The 17,053-nt window shown below is 39.0% G+C and overlaps 1 pseudogene; it reads right to left on the minus strand.

Moving 5' to 3' along the window:
* Positions 1 to 16,615, minus strand: part of LOC124799608 — a 47,748-nt pseudogene extending 31,133 nt beyond the window's left edge.
* Positions 16,616 to 17,053: the final 438 nt, after the last annotated feature.

A 17,053-nucleotide genomic window follows, 5' to 3' on the forward strand; every position in this document is an offset into this window, starting at 1 on the left:
TTTTTATGTTATACTTTCTGGCATGTTACTCACCCATGAGAATCATCTCATGTTTTGGGTCTTGGAACAAAAGCTGAATCTAATCTAATCTGACCTACAAAATAATGGTTCTACAAGTCTGTTGTTAAATTTGTATACCTCACTGATTCTGTTAAATTAATCTTATTCTCTTTTTTTAGAGAATGTCTGAATTTATCTTAGCATGCCAAGCTGTTAACCTTCTTAACAATTTACGAAAATTAAACTACATACATCTCCAATCTTTTTCCCCACTCCAACGCACACATCTTTTGCTGAAGGTATTATTTTAACTATTACATTAAATTAAGAAGCTTTCTTGAAACTGTGCTGCCATTTGTGAAACAAAGTTAAAAGTGTTCTCAAGATAAAAGGTCTTCACAAAAGGAGCATTTAGTATCTGTGCAGGTGGTAATACTGACAGCCTTCATATAAACAAGCCCAAATGGTAGAACATCCTGCTTTACACATACACGCAATGGCAGAAAATAGGAAAAGAGCACACCTTTCATTCAAGCATTGAATATATAAACTGATGAGACAAAACACTATGACCTCCTGTTTGATAATGTGTTTGTCCACTGTTGGAACACAATACAGCAGTGATTTTGTGTGGGACAAGTTCAACAAATTTCAGGTATGTTCCCAGCATTATGTGAGGTATGTTCCCAGCATTATGCAGCACCGCATGTCTAAGCACAGGTCACGTAATTCCCATAAATTGGAGATAAGTGGTTTCTGGGTGCAGAACTGGTATCTGATAGCATCGCAGATGTATTCCATCAGATTCAGAAGGGGTGAATTTGATTCTGGCCTCGTGACACTGAAAGTCATATTGTTGAAACATGTCACCTTCATTAGGGACAGGGTGCGGACAGTGCACAATAATGTTCACACAGAACAAAGCTGTTATGGAGCCTTCAGTTACTACCACAGGACCCACAGAAGACCAGGTGAATGTCCTCCATAGCATAATATTGCTCCCACTGGCCTACGTCTGTAGCAAAGTGCACCTTTCAAGCACCAATTCACTCTGTTGACAGTGTATGTGCACAAAACCGTCAAGCAGGTGTAATGCGAAACATGAATGATTCAACCAGATGACACATTTCTATTGATTCACTGCCCAATCTCATTGCTCCCGAGCCACAGAAATTGTAATTCAACAGTGTTGTCAACATGGGAACATACGGGGGTTGTCTGCAGCAGAGCCCTATGTTTAACAATGTGCAATGACTGGTGTGCTCTGAAATACTCGTGCTTCCACCAGCACTGTGTCATCAGACGTGCCACAGAAATTAGCTTTCTCAGCTGAATGTCATCTTTTTTAAAGGAACCATCCCAGCATTTGTCTTAAATCATTTAGGGAAATCGAGGAAAAGCCAAATTTTGGTGGCCCGATGGGACTCGGGTCCGTTGTCCTCTCGAAGGCAAGTCCACTGTCTGACCACTGTGGTGGCATGACCTAGTCTTAATTAAGCCAGAAAATCCTGGGAAATGCTGACATACTTATTGATTTAAGATATAACAATTTAAAACAATCCTTTCATGAATTTCACTACAATTTTCTGCTCTTTTGAAAAAAAATTTCTTTCGACTGTTTTAGATATTGTTTAGTATGTTTAAATAATGATGGCAGTCTCTATAAAAGGGCAGTTTGACTTTTAAGTTTAGTTATACTGTTTTAAACTACATCCTTCATCTATTTGTCCACCCAGAAGTGCTATAGGATATAACTTGAAGACTATGGTGAGGTGGTGGGTGACAGTCATGTGTTGAGAAGGTGGTGCTGCCAGAAATGAAGTGTGACACTGCATACAGGGAGAATAAAAATACTCTATTCCATATTCATTTACAATCGAATTCTGGCCCCCATATGGTTTTGCTTTTCTCCAATAAGAAAAAAGAAATTGTCAGCAACTGTCTTTATAAGGTCTTAAAAGGAAACAAACAATAGAAAATCTAGGCTGGAATAATGACCATATTATAAAAAAGATACATTGCTATTCACAGTATACAGGAGATGTTAGGTCACAGACAAGCACAACAAAAAGACTACTAAACACGTAAGCTTTCGATCAGAAAGTCTTCTTCCAAAGTGGACAAAACACACACACACACACACACACACACACACACACACACACACACACACACACATACACACACACACACACACGACCGTTGTTTCTCCCATGATGCGCAGTTGCTCCCAGTCTGGCCCTAGCAGCCAGAGACAGTGGTCATGTATGTGTGATCTGCATTTGCGCGCATGTGTGTGTGTGTGTGTGTGTGTGTGTGTGTGTGTGTATGTGTGTATGTGCATTACGTCTGCAAACCTTTCAGAAAGGACACGGTATGCACTTCATTCAGCAAGATGAGTAATAAACAATATTAGCAATACTGCATCAAACTTGTTCACTTTCATCTTTGGATTAAACATTCGATTTCAGAGAGTACAGAATTTGGCAGAATCAAATTTTGGGGATATGTGGAACTGGGACAATGGCATATTTTTCACCCATTCAACAAACTAAGCACTGCTGATTGCTACTTTTATTGTGTCTGCTGCTGCAATGCATATATGAAACTGTAAGTGCAGCATCTATGATGGAACAAAATGTTATACAAATGAAACAAACTCTCGTTGAGAACATGTTCTATCATACACAGTCTATTATTTGGTTCTTGTTGATCATTATCAAAGAAAGCAGCAGTGTAAGTAACAAGAAATAGTAGTCTCTTGCCATTGTTTCGCTAATGAGACGATTTCTCTCTCTTTTCTTCTTTCACAAAGAAAAAGGAGCCACAATTGCACTTTGTGTGCCAGTTACTTTCCAATACATTGGCACCAGCTGATCTTATTTAAGAATACTCAACTTTCGTAGCCATACAGCACATCCTTTGCTTCCTGGCCTAAATCCAAGTTAACTCCCAGCCCCCCTGCCTCCCCCCCCCCCCCCCACACACGCCACTCATCCCTCTCCCCCCCCCCCCCCCCCCAAATCAGCTAGTTGTGTGCTGTTATCTCACGTCACACCCCAGTCTATGAGTGCCCAGCTGTCTGTCGCCTGACCCCTCTACCTGCACCCCTAGCTAGCCCACAGATGGCTCCCCACTCTCCCACGAGCCACTAAATGCTTCCCTCCAAACCCCTCCCATCTCTCTCCATCTCTCACATTGCCTCAACCCACCCCATCCTACCCCACTCTAAAGCCCCACCTCACTCCAGAACACTCACCGTGAGCCAGTAAAGAGCTGGCAGTTGAGCGACCACAGCTTAGGAGACATGCATGCGCATGTGAGAATGTGTGTGTGTGTGTGTGTGTGTGTGTGTGTGTGTGTGTGTGTGTGTGTGTGAGTGTGCGCACATACGTGCGCGCGCGCGCGCGCACATTTTCCCTACAGCTAGAAAAAGAAAGTGCATTCTGGAAGCTCGCCAAGCAACGTACCTTTGTTTGGAAGGTAGAAGACGAGGTACTGGTGGAAGTAAAGCTGTGAGGACGGGTCGTGAGTCGTGCATGGATAGCTCAGATGGTAGAGCACTTGCCCACGAACGGCAAAGGTATCAAGTTCGACTCTTGGTCCGGCACACAGTGTTAATCTGCCAGGAAGTTTCATATCAGTGCACACTCCACTGCACAGTGAAAATCTCATTCTACATACCTTTTGTTCGTGTGCCTATCGATGAGACAGTGCTTCTGCCTTTTGGTGAGCCATCTCCTTTATTCCTAAATAATTCGTAATTTTCAACAGAAACCTTCCATACGTTATTATTGCATCCTACATTACAGTATGCAATTTCCACAATATGTGGTCATCTGTGAATATAATGGGGGTAACAACTGTAGGAGACCAAAAACTGACTGCAGTAAGCAAGTTCAAGTTACTGTACGCTGCAGTAGTTATGCAGAGGTGAAGAGGGTCACACAGGATAGGCTAGCATGGGCAACTCCATGAAACCAATCTTCAGATGGAAGATCAAAACAATAAAAACATTTGATTCAGCATACACCAGACTCCAAACAGCGTACACAACCTGTATGCTCAGAAACACAGAAAATCATATTGGTTCCATCAGCAGGAAACTTCAGCCAGTAATTGATATGGAACACTGTGGCGATTTTGTTCATTAATAAAACCCAAAACTGGGGAGTAATAAGAGAGTATTGTTTAACTTCTTATCAACCTGGTTACCAAAATACATATTAAGAAGACTGGTAAAGTGTTATTTTAAAGGGGTCACTCCAAAGCACCACGAAAGTATTTGAGCAATGTATAACATTAAAGAATCAGTGCGCAATATTGAAAGCCTATCTACATTATCTATATCTGCATGACTAGTCTGTAATTCACAATTAAATGCTGGCAGAGGGTTCAGAGAACCACTCTCAACCTATTTATCTACCATTCCACTCCCCTACAGCATTTGAGGAAAACCAAACACTTCAATATTTCCGTACAAGCTCTGATTTCTCTTATTTTATTATAAGATCATTTCTCTCTATATAAGAGGGCTCTAAAAAAATATTTTCACATTCGGAGGAGAAAGTTGATGATTGAAATTTTAAGAACCTGCTCCAGCAAAATGCTTTTGCTTTAATGACTGCCAGCCCAATTCACATGCGATATCTGTGGCATGCACTTTCCTGTTTCCCAATAAAACAAAATGAGCTGCCCTTCTTTGAACTTTTAAATTATGTCCTCTGTCAGTCCTATCTGGTAAGGATCCCACACCATGCAGAATACTCCAAAAGAGGACAGACAAGTATAGTTGTAGATAGTCTCTTTAGTAATCCTAATCTTCTAAATGTTTTACTATTAAATCACAGTCTTTTGTTTGCTTTCCCACCGCATTATCTATATGAGCATTCCAATTTAAGTTATTTGTAAATGTAATTCCTAAGTATTCAGTAGACTTCACAGCCTTTAGATCTGCGTGAATTATCATGTAACCAAAATTTAGTAGATGCCTTTTACTACTCATGCGGATGACATAACAATTTTTATTATTTAAGGTCAGTTACCACTTTTTGCATCATATGGATAGGTAGCCTAAATCATTTTGCAGTTCATTTTGATCATCTGATCACTTTACAAGACAGTAAATGATTTGCAAGACTGTAAATGATAGCATCATCTAAGAGGACTGCTCCGATTCTCTCTTAAATTCTTAATGTAGATCGGCAACAGCAGGTGGTCTATAACACTTCCTTGAGGAATGTCAGATATCACTTCTGTTTTACTTGACGATTTTCCATCAATTACTATGAACTGTGACCTTTCTGACAGGAAACCACACATCCAGTTGCACAACTGAGACAATATGCCACATGATTAGAAAATGCTTGTGAGGAACTGTTTCAAAAAGTCTTCTGGAAATCTACAAATATGGAATCAATTTGAGATCCCCAGTCGACAGCACTTATTACTTTGTGTGACTAAAGAGCTAGCTGTGTTTTAAAAGGTCGATATTTCTGAATCTATCTTGGCTATTTATCAATGAATCATTATCTTTGAGATAATTCATAATATTCAAACACAATATATGTCCCAAAATCCTAATGCAAATCAACATTAGTGATATGAGTCTGTTATTTAGTAGATTACTCCTCTTTTCTTTCTTGAGCATTGGTGTGACCTGAGCAACTTTTCAGTCTCTAGGTATGGATCTTTATCAAATGAGTGGCTATATATGATTTCTAATGGAGCTATTGTATCAGCATTCTCTGAAAGACCATAACTGCTTTATGACACTGAGGAGAGCTACTACTAAGTTACTCACAGTTGCAGTTGTTCTTGATCTGAATACTGCAATATTTACTTTGTTGTCTTTGGTGAAGAAATTTCAGAAATCCGTGTTTAGTAACCCTGCTTTAGTAGCACTGTCATCAGTAACATTACCACAGCTATTGCGCAGTGAAGGTATTGGTTGTGTCTTGCCATTGGTGTACTACACATGCAACCAGAACCTCTTTGGATTTTCTTCCAGATTTCAAAACGAAGTTTCACTATGGGAACTATTAAACACATCTTGCACTGAAACCCACCCTAAGTTTCGAGCTTCAGTAAAACATCGCTAATCTTGGAGATTTTGCATTCTTTTAAACTTCGACATGCTTTTATTCATTGCTTCTGCAGCTGAGTTTTGACATATTTTGTGCACCATCCTTTTAATTTATTTGATATGCTTTCAATTTATTTGGTATATATCTCTTAATTGATGTCGATACTATTTCTCTGAATTTAAACCATGTCTGGTCTACTCTTACATAGTCAGACTTGAAGGAGTAGAGACTTAGTAGAGACCGTCTCCTTGGAAGGCATCAAGTTAATTTTTATCTGCTTTCTCATTAAATGCCCTGTTGTGTAGGGCTGAAAATTAATAGAGATAAGGCAAACAGAATGTGCAAAGTAAGTGGAAATTACTCATCTCTTCCCCGATTACAGTGCAATAGAAGATACTACAAGATGTTGACAGATTTCCATATCTCGGTAGCTTTATATGTAATAATGAGGTCACAGATGCAGAAATCACCAGCAGAACTGGAAAATCAGTCCATATGGCAATTAGGTCTGTAATATGTCAACAAAGCTTTGACTGTACTCCTTTATCGTTTATATGTGTGAGACTTGGAAAATGTCAGTAAAATCAGCACACAGTCTCCATATTTTTCACCAACAATGCTAGAGATGAATTCTGAAGATGTTAACCCAACCAAGTTACAAACGATAGAGTGCTGAGAATACGACATCTAGACAGCCTGCACAAAATTATTGTTGAAAGAAGACTGAAGATTGCAGGTTATGTTCTATGCATGTAAGGTGGAAGAATCCCAAAATCAACACTGTTGTGGAAATCAATGGACAGATACAGATGTACAGGAAGACCTTTTAACACCTGGAACTTTTGCAATGAATCTTCAATGCATGGACTCAAACTTGGAGGAAGGTGAGAACTTGGCAGCTGATCGAGTGAACTAGTGGAAACCAGTTCCTTGTATGGTACACAGCAAATCTGAGTAGGTTAGTAAGTAAGTAATTAAGTAAAGTAAGTACAACTGGGGATTTTGCAAAATTGTTGGATGATCGATATTATTGTCTAGATTTGACACTGTTGGACTTCTACCTTTTCCTTGATGTGTATTCTTCAAATTGTGAGTTTTATGAGAAAGCTGATAGGTACTTACCAATCAACATTCCCTCACACGAACTGACATTGTCTCTTTGTAAATTCTACTGTGCTAACAATTATCTACTGAGAATCCTCGACTAGGTCTCCGCAGCTCAAATGAGCCAGTTTCTTTTAAATTTCTGTCTTTGGCTATAATTGTCTTCCAAGTATGGTGACACAACGTCCTGTCGTGAAACTTCTGCCTTTACACTTGTTTACTTTTCTGGACACTGCCTTTTTCTACACTGTGCACTAAATACACTATGTGAGTAACGCCCAATCTCCAACAACCAATTGTGAACTGTAAACAGTTGTAAACTCTACCAGGGCACATAACAAACAATTAACATTTGTGTTTTAGTGTTCTAAGCTGTGAGGTCATCAGCGGACAAATAATTTTAGTACCTATTCCTGGACAGCCGGAGTGGCCGTGCGGTTCTAGGTGCTACAGTCTGGAACCAAGTGACCGCTACGTTCGCAGGTTCAAATCCTGCCTCCGGCATGGATGTGTGTGATGTCCTTAGGTTAGTTAGGTTTAATTAGTTCTACGTTCTAGGCGACTGATGACCTCAGAAGTTAAGTCGCATAGTGCTCAGAGCCATTTGAACCTATTCCTGACGTGCTGTTGTTTGGAACAACAACTGACATGATCCAAAATATTACTTTCTTTTATTATAGCTTCACTTTTATTTAGTCTAATGATTACTAATTTCAGTATCAAATTCCATCATCAAGCCACTATATGATCAGAAAGCATAGTGTTTCGTTAAAATATTGTTTAATAAACAGATTACCATTATATCATCATTCCTTAAAGTAATGTCCAAAGTGAAAGCACAGATGATTAATGTTGAGTGTATACAAAAGTCAGAGTGCTGAACTGGATATGAAAGAAGGAAAACCAGAAGGGCAGTGAGAGACGGGTGCCTTCTATCACCTTACTTCCATAATATGTTCATCAAGGAAGTAATAACAACAACAAAGAAAAGATGACAAGAATCAAAAGGTAATTTCTGGAATACTCCAAGGAAATGTGATAAGACCATTACATTTACAATGTATATAAATGATCCAGTAGAAAGTGTCAGAGGCTCCTTAATATTGTTCACAGATACTACATTTGTCCATCAGAAAGTAGCAACAACAGAAGACAGTATCAATTTCCACAATGACCTGCAGAGGATTGGTGAATGTGCAGGCTCTGGCAGTTGACCCTGCACATAAATAAATGTAACATATCACACACACACACACACACACACACACACACACACACACACACAGGAAAAGAAATCCAATACTGTACAACTACACTATTAATGACAAATTGCTGGAAACAGAATCTACCATAAAATATCTAGAAGTAACTATCCAGAGCAACCTTAAAGTGGAATGACCACATAAAACAGCAATAGAAAAGCAGATGCCAGACTAAGATTCACAGGAAGAATCTTAAGTGAATGTAAATTACCCCTGTGTCCTTACCCAGTAGGACTGACAGAAGAGAGAAAGAAGATCCAACGAAGTGTGGAGTGTTTTGTCACAGGATCATTTAGTCACTGTGAGATCATTACAGAGATGCTCAGCAACACCAGTGGTAGATGGCATAAGAGAGCAGTTGTGCATCACGGAAAGATTTACTACCCAAATTTCGAGAGAGTAGTTTCTGAGAAGAGTCTGACAACATAATAGTTTCTCTCATATACAATTCACGAAATGATCACGAAAAGAAAATTTGAGAAGATAGAGATAATACAGAAGTGGAACAAGGCAGAGGGGATCAGTTGGTGGCATGAGACGTACCCCCTGCCACACACAGTTAGGTGGTTTTTGGAGCATGATGTCGATATGGAAACTTAATTGCATGCATATACACTGCAGATTGACGACATCGCAATAGTAAATCAGAGTAGGAACTAAATAAAATGTTTCAGGCCTTAAATCAAGAAGTGGTAAAACTAAAGTTAAAAATGAATACAAAGAAGACAAAAGTTATGGCTACAGACAAGAAAGGAGGTGGAGGTAGGACTGACACAAGAACAGGCAATGAGCAACTCAAGAAAGGAACTGAAATTCACTATCTCAGTAGCATTTTGCAAGAAAACAATCAATATTTCAAGGCATTCAAGAAAAGAAAAGCACAGGTGAAGAGTTCCTTCCAAAATAAGAAGAAGCTGCAACTGAATAAACATATCAGCTTCCACATTAAGAAAATATTTGTAAAGACCTTTGTGTGGAGTGTTCTGACACACAGATGCAAAATCTGTACATTAGAAAAGCCAAAGGAAGCTCGCCTCAAACCTGCTGAAATGTGGTTCTGGAGGAGAAGTACAAGAACTAGCTGCATTGACAGAAAAGTTAAAGGAAATAGGAGAGAAGAAAGAACCACTGAAAGTTATAGGCCAGGGCAAAGCAAAATACACTGGACACTTAACAGAAGATGATAATCTTTTAAAAAACATTTCTGAAGGCAAGATCGTAGGTAAGAAAACAAGGGGATGACTGAGAACATCCTACTTAAACAATATGATCAATGAATGGGATTTTCTTCACACATGGAGATGAGGACAACTGCTGAAGAGAAAAAACTGTGGCTGCAGAGACAAGGTTTAACCTTTTGGAAGAGTAAGGACAAACTAATACAAAATATGAGTCTGCATGGTAGCTACATATGGAATAAATGACAACTTCTTGTGTGCAGTCATCAAGTCACTTACCCCAGTAGGTGTCTTATCTACTAAAAGTAAAGGTAACTGTTGTGCTTTCAATAGATGTGAACTGCACCCTGAAAATGGTATGTCTAGTTTGCAGTTGGGACTTAACGTCTGAGGTCATCAGTCCCCCAGACTTAGAACTACTTAAACCTAACTAACCTAAGGACATCCCTGCCTGAGGCAGAATTCGAACCCGCGACCGTAGCAGCAGCACGGTTCCGGACTGAAGTGCCTAGAACCGCTTGGCCACAGTGGTCAGCTTTTATTCTGCAAAGAAATTTTTGATAATAAGATGAACTGATGCTGGTACTTGCTACTGAAACCAGTAGTACTTAGACACAACAAAAGTGTGACTACAGAATTAAGAATAATTTTTCCACACAATCGAGTATTTTTTTCAAAACAACACCACAATAGAGGAAACTTATTTTAAACTAAAGACACAAAAGAAAAAAAGAGAAACTGTAAAGATCTTGAGTCTCATAAGACTCTCTTGGGAGGAAAATATAAGATATTTAATTGGTAAACTTGCAAGGCATAATTTTTTATGTTGTATAAACTATGAAACTGTTAGCATCGTCAGCTAAAATTTACTTCTTCTGTCTTAATATACCTTCCTTCACTTACAGCTGCAGTGTGGAGACAGGGGTGAGGGTGGGAGCGGTGATGGGGGCGAGGGTGAGGGCGTACTGCTTTAAAATGGTGATTTATATCTTTTGCTTATGAAAGTCTGCATGCGATGACAGCTGCACTAGTAATACCTTCACAGGGTCGTATTCAAGTTGCAAGGCTAGATCTATGCCAGCCATGACACGCTCCCAGCCTTTCCTCCTCGTGATCTGGTTGTAGCGTTGGGACTGCAGGGTGTCTAAGCTGATGTTCAGACCGTCAAGCCCTGCCCTCTGCAAGGCAACTAGCTGTCTTGTCAACATGAGGCCATCGGTTGTCATTAAGACACTTTCGATATCTTTTATTTTCTTCAAGGCACCTGTGAAACAGCAAATTATTCTAAAGAAACTGAAACAAATAATTTGTAACATTGCTGCTGCATATGAAACAAACCTCCAGTTGATAAATTGAAAATACAAATTCCTTAAAAGTTAACTGTACATTTGCCCTAATACAAAGAGATAAGAAGGGTTATTAAACTGAATTGAAGAATGCAAGTTAAGATAGCAATGAAAAAATAATTAGAGGCATGAGATCACCTACTGCAACAGGGAAATGGGAATCAATATGAACCATTACCCAGCTACTGTCAACTGATTCCATGTCTCCATGCACACTGTATAAACCACTGTGGGTTGTACGACAAAGTACATTGTTGTACCACACATTATGGTTTTTCCCCATTCAATGCTCATGTGGAGTGTGGGAAGAATGATTCTTTAAATGGTTCTGTGCATGCTGTAATTAATCTTGCCTTCATGGTCCCTATAGGAGTGATACATATGCGGTTATTGTATAATCCCTAAATACCTCACTTAATACAGGTTTCTGAAATTTCATAAGTTGGGTTTTGTCATCTATTTGGCGTCTATCTTCACTTGTCTGGCATTTCCAATTTTTAGTAGCTTCTTGATGCTCTCCCATGCATCAAATAAATCTATGATCAATCATGCTACACTATTTTGTATACATTCAATGTCTGCCATTAGCCTTATTTGTTATGGGTCATACTTAAGCAATATTCTAGAATGGGTCACACAAGTTTTTTGTAAGCAATGTCCTCTATAGACTGATTACATTTTCCAGTATCTTACCAATGAATTGAAGTCTGCATTCTGCTTTGCCTACAAGTGAGTCTATGTCACCATTTCATTTCATCCAGATATTTGTACGAGTTGACCAATTAAAACTGTGATTATTTGATAATGTAGTCATACAATACTGTCTTTTATTTGTTTTGTGATGTGCTCCAATTTACATTTCTGAAAACTTAAACTCAGTTGCCTATCTTTGGACCAATTTGAAATGTTATGATCTGACTCAAATTTGTGCAGATTTTTTTCAGGCAATAATTCATTATAGACAACTCTATCATCCAGGAAAAGTATGAGGCTCCTTATAATATCGTCTTCCAGAACATTAAGGTACAACATTAATGTAATGGTATAAATTACTATAACTGTATAAATAAGTTTATAAGTGTGTAAAATACATTGAACTATTTGTTACAACAAAACATTGTACTGGTATACTCAGCAAGATGTTAAATCAGCAGATAGCTACATTTTATGTTCAACATTTTGTGTACAGCATATATGCTGGAAAGGATTTATACCCAAATTAAATAAATCTGAAGAAATGGTAGGGTGTCTCTGGAAAAAAAATCCATAAAAACTCATACAGTCCAATTTGCTATTATGTCACTGTTACTGAAATATAATACAAAGTAACTGAATTCGATGAACATTCTCAGAGTGCAATATGCCTCAGAGTGAAATGCACAGTAATGTCAACATTATTTTTCATGGCTCTGTTTGTGAAAATGGATGAAAGCAAACCACACATTTTGTTCTCAATCTGCGGAAGCATTATGCACTGTGAAACACTGTACTGCTGTTCTACATAAAAGCTGTCTCATTGCCAACATCTTTCCCCTGCTGGCTGTTCTACACTTCTCATCACTGATTCAACATGTTGTAAGATATTTTATGCTGTATGACACCACAGTCCAATCTGGTTAGGATAGCATAAAAATAATATATGAATTTCAGTATTGAAACTGGAACAGCAGAACAGCTCTCATCACACTGGATATCAAATCGAGGTTGGATTACAGCCATGGGTACATCATTTCATGCCACTCAACTGTATGTCATATGTCAGAGTTCATCAACTGTAGTGGCTGGCGACTGGTGGCATAGCCATCTCTTGGCATCCAGTGAACAGACGTTCTACACAGGTGACAGATTTGAAGAAAATGATGGATACGGCAACAGTGGAACACTCTCTGTATCGAGGTAGCTCAGTACAGCTCAGGTGATGTGTAGTCTTGCATTATCTTGTTAAAAGATAACGTCACGGAGCCCTTGAGAATAGGGCACAGCGATAGGCCTTAACAAAGCACAAATGCAATGGCTGCTGTCCAAATTACTGGCTATGTGAACCAGAGGTTGTGACATGTATCCAGTTGCACCCCATACCATCACATCACATGCTGGACCCGCATGAGAATGACAGGTACAATCTGGCCAGGTCTGTTGACATCAGAGCCTCCACACACAAGTACATCAATTGTGACGATCTTGCAGAACCGAGACTCATCTGATACGATGACACAGTGCCATTCCTGTGTCTGGCATTGTTGTCAGTTGCACCGCTGTCAGTTCACCTCTCTCTAGAGCTGCATTAAGGGCTTGACAGTCTGTGCTGCTCCAGATGCCATCACATTGTCTGTGTGGATACTTGTCTCACTGTATACAAGCCCACTTCCTGACTAAATGTACACAACTTCACTGCAGGATCACGTATGCATGAGCGAACACTTGTCTGCCCTCTCAGGTGCTAGTTTGGTGGCACTACTGAGGCCCTGCAAGGCATTTAGCATGGCCCTCCTGAACCTACCAATTTTATGTTCGCACAAAATGAGATTCTGAGCAATGCAAGCAGCAATATAGTGAAACAATAAACCAGAGTCTCAGCAGACCATGAGCCTGCCACTGCCAAATCTGGAATGCTTATAAACATTTCTCCTTCTTCCATTATGCTTAACACGGTCTTCGTGTAAACAACCAACACTGAAATAGAATTTCTGAATGAGAAACCTGCTCCATAAGCTTTTCTTGCATACAGAATATGCATGGGAGTGCTGAAAAGTAATGCCTCTGAATTTTAATTCTGTTCTCAATATCGGTCGAGGTATGACACGTCACGCATATTACTTGGTCAACTTTCCCACTTCACTGACTCGTGGCACATCCCCCTCCCGCAAACAGATGGAGTCACAATAGGCAGCCAACTCTGACCAGAGATTGTGAATACGTTTACGGTGCACTTCGAGGAAGAGGCCCTGATGTCATCCAAATGGAAATCCATCTTCTTCTTCTTTTTCTTCTTCTTCTGTTATGTGGATAACACACTTGTCATCTGGCCTCATGGAAGAGACAAACTTCTTGACTTCTTTGTACATCTGAACTCCACACGCCACAAAATCAAATTCACTATGGAGACCAAAGAAGAAGGAAGACTACCATTCCTGCACATCATAGTCAGGAGAATAACGGACAGCACCCTGTGCCACAGCGTGTATCTGACTCTATAAAACACATAAACTCAGTTCTCCCTATGGCACTGTGAATAATTTCAATAACAAAAAGTGAGATGAATGTTGCAGCGTACATTTAATTTCCACTTTGGCTTTGCATTCAAGATTAGTCTTACCTGAGAGTGCAACATTACATCTTTGGTTAATTTAATTATATGTTCATTAGATTTTGGTTATAAGGCACGTTTTGCTGCCTAATGTTTCATCTCCAAATGCTGGAAACAATCCATACAGGAAGAGGAGTATGTAAGACATTGGTGGACCAGGTTGGAAGAATCTGTGAATTTCAATACTCTGTAGAAGAGCTCAATCATTTGAAAATAACTTTCAGACCTTGTGGCTATTCTAACAGATATACATAAGGCACTACATTCTAAAATATTTGCATCTTTCACTGAAAAACAAGCAACTAGAGGAAAAGTTCTCTTGCCATTTGTAAAAACAGTCGCAGATCGCGACCTCCGAGTGCTATGACGAGAAGGTATTGACGCAGTGCTTAAACCAAACTGAAGACCACAACAGCAGCCATACTCAAGTAAATTGCTATGTAGTAGTTTCAGTGAATTTGACAATGATGTGGCTGCTTTCATGGTGGCCCAGTCATATTGTGGGGTAGGGAATGCCAGTGACAGGGCTGGAATTGTAGGTGACAGATGGATTTTTGGCAAAGCCTTGTATCAATACCTCCTTAATTATTGAGCTGAAAAACTGTAAAAAACATTCATACAGCAAAATCACACAAAAAAATTTCCTATTTCTGCAGGTATTGTGGCTTCTGTTTCTTTTTCATTACAAAAACATATTGATTCAAGTTTATAAAGTCACAACTATGTCACTGTGATTTGTGTAACACACATTCTGAAACATGTTCCAGGAATGTCATGAAACAGACAGCTTTAAATACTTACTCTAGCTCATCTTTCAAGACTTGCATGCCAACAACAACACCATCTATCCAATCTGTTTTTATTTCACTTTCATGTAAAGATTTCTCCACAAAGGATATCATCTGCCATGTAGGCAGTGCAAGAGGAAATTCCACACTCACATTTGGGTAATCAAGTGGATTCTGTGTCTTGTCAGAACCAAGTACAATCAACCCAATTTCATCTTTACCACTGGTAAATATCTGGAAACATATTAAATAGTAAAAATAAGTTTTGTTTATAACAAGTTGTATACCAATAAAAACATCACACACAGATACTCTTTATAAAATTATTTAATTGGATAAATAAAAAATCTACTCACCAAGCAGTGGCAGAACAGACACATAAAAGACTGTTGTGATAGGCAAGCGTTTGGAGCCAGTGACTCCTTCTTCAGGCTGAAGGGTTGCAGGGGAAGCAAGAAGGGTGAAGGAAAAGGACTGGAGAGGTCTAAGAAAAGGGGTAGATTTCGAGAAAGTTACCCACAACCGTGGGTCATGGGTGACTTACCGTACAGGATGATAAGGAAAGACTAAATGTTGGGGACTGCATCGGGCAAGATTCGGAAACCTGAGAGCTTAAAGGTGGAAGACAGGGTAATATGCAAGACAGAGATTACTACTAAAACTGTACATGAGTTAATAAGAGTGAGAAGCTAAGTGTATTGTATGCAACAGCTGTGGGAGGGGGCAGTGAAAATAGACGGGAAAGAAAATGAAAGATGTAGAAAGCTAAAACGAAGTGAAGCAAAGAGTAATTACAGTGAAGAAAAGCTGAGACAGGAGAAATTAACGTAAATTAAGGCGAGGTGGGTGGTGAGAACCAAGGACACGTTGTAGTGCTAGTTCCCACCTGCGGAGTTCTGAGAAACTGGTGTCTGGCGGAAGAATCCAGGTGGCATGTGTGGTGAAACAAGTGCCGAGGTCACGTATGCCATGTTGTAGAGCATGCTCTGCAACAGGATATTGCAAGTTTCCAGTATATACACTATGCCTATGCCCATTTATCCTAACTGATAATTTGGTGGTAGTCATGCAGATGTAGAAAGCTGAACAGTGTTTACATAATAGCTGGTATATGACATGTGTCGTTTCTATTTTTCGCCTGATCCGCAGTTCTGGGTGACTTTCCCAAAATCTACACCTTTTCCTGGAACTCTCCAGGCCTTTTCCTTTACCCTTCTTCCTTCCCCTTCAACGCTTCTGTCTGGAGGAGCCACAGGCTCCGAAAGCTTGCCAATCACAACAGTCTTTTATGTGTATGTTCTGCTGCCGCTTGGTGAGTAGATTTTTTATCTATTCAATTAAATAATTTTATCAATAATTTATTGTTTATGTTGTTATAGTTACTCTTTATAACCTACTTAAAATACATCACGTACCCTCCTCTCCACAATTCTTCGAACACATAGTTTTGCCTTTTGTAAAAAATCACTGCGTTTCTGTATAACATACTTGGAGTCAAAGTGTCCAACATCTATTACAATTATAAACAGAAGAAAGAAAGTCATTGTATTTATTGGCAGTATTACGCAATCAAATATTTTGAAAGAGTTCCAGTGGTATAAATTTACAATATCTTACAAATAAATATATACGTTTATTCTTTAAATCAGTTCTTAGCAATAACATAATAGTATAAATTGCAGAATCAATATAGCCAATTTTAATGTAATGCCTGCAATACAAATACAAAATAACAGCGGTAAGTTATAACAAATGAGAGAGAGAGAGAGAGAGAGAGAGAGAGAGAGAGAGAGAGAGAGAGAGAGAGAGAGAGAGAGAGGCATTTAGACAATGTTTCATTACAGTGTGAAACTTATTAGAATTAAAATGAAGCCATAGTGAATTATTACACTCCAAAAATAATAATTATTCTGTTCTTTCACCCCAAAATAACACTTTCATTAGGTAATATATACTTTTAATTTCAGAAATTTTTACAACAG

The sequence above is a fragment of the Schistocerca piceifrons genome, chromosome 1 (assembly GCF_021461385.2).
Source record: "Schistocerca piceifrons isolate TAMUIC-IGC-003096 chromosome 1, iqSchPice1.1, whole genome shotgun sequence".
Classification (NCBI taxonomy): domain Eukaryota; kingdom Metazoa; phylum Arthropoda; class Insecta; order Orthoptera; family Acrididae; genus Schistocerca; species Schistocerca piceifrons.